At 37.1% G+C, this 4,493-nt stretch overlaps 2 non-coding genes across 2 annotated transcripts; both read left to right on the top strand.

The window, feature by feature from the left end:
• Positions 1 to 3,171: 3,171 nt before the first annotated feature.
• Trnac-gca lies at positions 3,172 to 3,243 on the top strand. The gene has a single exon. It is a non-coding gene; the product is annotated as a tRNA-Cys (tRNA).
• A 491-nt stretch (positions 3,244 to 3,734) lies between these two features.
• Positions 3,735 to 3,806, top strand: Trnac-gca. The gene has a single exon. It is a non-coding gene; the product is annotated as a tRNA-Cys (tRNA).
• Positions 3,807 to 4,493: the final 687 nt, after the last annotated feature.

The raw sequence follows: 4,493 nt of genomic DNA, 5'->3' as shown, positions 1-4,493 counted from the left end.
TCTGCAATCCAGTACTCAGTAGTAGAACATTAATATAGCTGACAATGACGATGAGATGTAGCTTACTCGTCGAGCTTAGCATTTGTTCTTTTTAGCTTTAGACATATTTACATGGGCAATGTCATGTAAATGAATATTTAAATAATTGAAACTAATTCGCATTGTTGTCAGTAAATAACGTACAGTAGTGTATAATCAGTTTACAATAAACGTAATATAACAGCATACGTCTAGCTTCCGCGTGGTTACGAATTAAACTATTTCGATTATACTTTATGATATCGTGTTATGTATACTAGGCCACATTCCGTTTGCAGATTCATTTGGAATTTTCATAATTCGTTTAATAGTACTTTAAGGTACTCGTTTAAACAATCCTTTGCCCCAGCATCAACTTTCCGAAAAAATATTAAATTGGTTAGGAAAATATGTTAAATATAAAACTGCCTGCTAATCAATTTTATAAATTTAAAATGCATATAAAAAATTTCGGAACCGACAGTATTTGAACCTGCGACTCTCGGGCAATCGCGGCCTGAGCGCTTTCACCAATTAAGCTACGGCTCTCCTACCGTCGATGCCGAAATTAGTATATGCCTTTCACATCAGTCTTATAGCGACTGTAGCGTCGTCTAGTAGGAAACGTTGAAGTTTCGATCTACTTTTGTAAAGGTCCATATTATAGTGAGACACGTTTGAAACAAGAGATGACACATTGCTTTTTTATATTTTTATTGTCTGTTTTGTATTGTCTGCTAATCTTTAACAACCCATTTGGTTTAGAATGAGAAGGGTCTAGGCGATAGTCCACCTCGCTGCCCTAGTCCAGGCGATAGTCCACAAATCCGCACGTGGAATTGAGTATAACATTTGTATAAAAAATGTATAAGCTTCAGCAAAATAGACTCTTGGGTAGATGGATTATTTCTTTAGTAAATAAAGTTATTCTGCAGTTGTATAGTATATAAATCCATTGACCCCCAAATGTGTTTTAACCATACATATCAACCCCTTTGGTTGAAACACGTAACTAATAACTCATAACTATATAACTAATATTCTGGGTATTTTAGCATTAAAACTGCCATGGGTTTTATTAATCACAATGAAACGTTTAGGTAATACGTTGAACTGATTTGTACCGCATAAAAAACAGTTGTTGTTATTTAAAAACCTGTAGGTATTACTCAGATCAGAACACGTTCACGACCCTCCTCATCCCACGGGTGCCATACTAGGCCACTAAGGGAATATAACAGAGAGCTTCCTCTGTTCCTCTGTACTGTGATCACCAACCCGTCGTGATGATTATTACCCTGATAAATATGTTAAATCAACCGGGATATCCCTACCCCTACTAATATTATAAATGTCAATGTAAGTTTGTTTGTTACGCTTTCAGGCATAAACTACTTAAGCGATCCTCATGAAACTTTGAACACATATTCTTGGAAGTGTTAGAAGTAATATAGGATACTTTTTATCCCGACATTATGCTCGGTTCTTTTGGTAGAGGGGATGAGTGTTTCACGATATTACACCATAACTCCGACAAATTATAAGCGATTTAAATAATTATTTTTGTACTATAGAGATTATAATATGTGTTTAATTTTGCCCAAACTGTGGTTGGAGATAGAGGGCAGAACTCCTCAGCGGACAGCAGCAAACCCCTTATTCAAGGCTTAGCGATACTGAATACTTTATTTTTTTTTAGATCCACAACTAAATTTAATGCTACATCAAAAAACAAAATCAAACGCAGACGAAGTCACGGGCAACAGCTAGTAGGTAATAAAATATATCTTGAATTAAGAGCCTAAACGTTACCAGCATGGGCAAGCACTTTTTTAAATTAACATACATTCCTGAGAGTTCTCCGTAATGTTCTCGAAGGCGTTCGAACTCCACCAATCGCTCCGGGCCAGTATGGGAAATACCCTTTTATGAGAGGAGCCCCTGACCTGTAGTGGACTGGTAATGTGTTCAACCAATTGATGACAGGCTTTCAACAAGAGTAGGTGCGAGGAGAGTCCCATCTATCCTAGGGGTACGCTTACCTGGTATCTACCGTGGTCCTACCGACAGGGTGAGCACAGGCAGCAGAGAAAAATTATACCCCTGACAGGGGATATACCTTATTAACGATTAGGGTTATTAGGGTTATCGAGTCTACCGGTGAACTGCCGCAATGCTGCCAGCATCTTAGGAACTGTGCCTCGCTGCTGTGGTTTCGAAGTCGTTTTAGTTTTTATTTAGTTTATATTTATAAAACAAATATCTTAATTATGAAATGATGCTTACCTAATTAACGAGTACCTGCTAAAGCACGGGAACATGGAATAGGAGAAGTTTACCCCCATATGTTATTTGGTAATTATTTCCACTTGTCACACGCCAATGCTCTGAGAGTTGATAAAGCTGCGGGAGATAATTGTCGCCTGCCCATACTAGCCGTGGAGTAGGTGAAATTGTTTGGACCACGAGACCTTAACGCGGCTAACTACAGATTCACTGGTCGAACGACTGCGAAACTACAACGGTACCACCTACACAAAAGATTTCAGTCTGACTCTTCCACTGTTTAGCTCGAGGCTTCAGAGATTATGTCACTAGGTTTGATGCCGAGGAATTTACATTCCTGCGGCCTTTGCGCAATGACAGCTCGTTAGAGTTTCAACGCGATGCTAACGTTAAAGCGATATACCATGTTGACAGAAAGATGCCCGTAGGCAGTTCTGTGGTACAAGTCATGGGCAACTAGAGGTTCTTCTGCCACGGAGCTTAGATACGTTTAAGGCTATCACGAAGATACGATGTCTTTAACAATGTTACTTCTAAATTACTTACTTTTTGACTCTTTCATACAGACATACTGTAACTTTTCTCACGACTTATCGCGCGACCTGTTTTATGATCATCCTCATATCTTGTATAGTGTGCGTGTTTGACGACCGAGACTTACATAGAATTGTTATGCAATTGACCCGCATGGGCAATCTAATTCGCTTAATATTAAACTGAAAAAATCGAATATATTATACGTAGGTACTATGTGGAAACCTAGTATAACTCAATGATAATGCAAAATACATATGTAGTATGTGATATTTCTCGAATAAACTCAGAGTTACATTTGATTTAATACTATTTTTCGTCGTTGAAACAACAGGGGATATAGCTCAGTGGCAGAGCAATCGACTGCAGATCGATAGGTCCCCGGTTCAAATCCGAGTGTCCCCTAACTTAACTTTTCTCACATTTCTTTTTGTGTTTTTAAAATCAATTAATATAAAATTGCACTACGACCAACTGTGCATGGTTTTTTTCACATGCTTTTTATTTTCTCTGCTTTGTCTTTTCGAACACTCTGTCACAGAAATACGTACAAGATTTTTTGCTGAATTTGATCCTCTGTATGTACTACCGTTTTTCGGGTGTCGATACAGTCTTTGGCACAGTATATAATTAAGGTATATCTTTTGTCTTTATGTAACCTTTACATAGGGCTTGGATGTAATTTTTTGGTATAAACTTAGGAATGGAACAAACAGTTAAAATAATGCTAATAAATTAAATTACAACATTTAAAGGATACCTAGCAGTGAATGAACTGAACAGCGTTGGCTGCGAGCAAATATATACTCGTATTATTAAAAAGGCAAACCTGAACGTTATTTTCCTCTGATGACAAATTTTAGAATAATTTTATTATTTTCACACGCCAGATAACAGGGGATATAGCTCAGTGGTAGAGCAATCGACTGCAGATCGATAGGTCCCTGGTTCAAATCCGGGTGTCCCCTAACAACTGATTTGATTTTTGCTATTTTTATTATTTTATACCCAACGCAAAAAAAACTTTTTTCTATAAACATTTTTTTTCAAAATCGCCTTAGCTTGTAATTTAGTCCGAAGATAAGTAATGTGATAAATCAGCGTGATGGTCTACATAACAAGCCTAATATGACAATTGGGACGGACTTATCGTCGCTTTGCGCACTTTCTGAGCAATGTAAGTCAAGAAGATCAGAAACTACGTTTTACTGTATCGTTGCGCGATGTTATTCTGTAAATGCTGGGTTCGCCGCTGAGTTCGCTGTTAGCTACACTTTTCTGTGACTCGACCTTACTTATAAATGCGAAAGTATGTTTGATTGCCGTTCTGTCACGTCCTCACAAAACAACCAATCAACTTGATTTTTTGCATACAGTTAGTTAGCTGAAAGGTCACACGCACATTTTGGAAAGTTTATACTTCTACTTTTAGTATTAGTAATTATCACAAACGATTTATACAAAGTGTAAATGATAACCAAAATAATACTTCAAAGGCTTTAGAGGAACTATGAATGAATGAATGAATGAATACACTTTTATTGTACACCACATAAACATAACAAATTAACAGTAGAAATTTAACAAAAGGTTACTGTATCTTAAACTGAACTGCGAACTGTGAAACCAAAAACCTGATAGTTTTTAAGTAAACC

This window comes from Pararge aegeria, chromosome 22 (assembly GCF_905163445.1).
Source record: "Pararge aegeria chromosome 22, ilParAegt1.1, whole genome shotgun sequence".
Taxonomy (NCBI): domain Eukaryota; kingdom Metazoa; phylum Arthropoda; class Insecta; order Lepidoptera; family Nymphalidae; genus Pararge; species Pararge aegeria.
The sequence above is the reverse complement of the archived record's forward strand: the minus strand, read 5'-3'. Positions and strand labels throughout refer to the sequence as shown.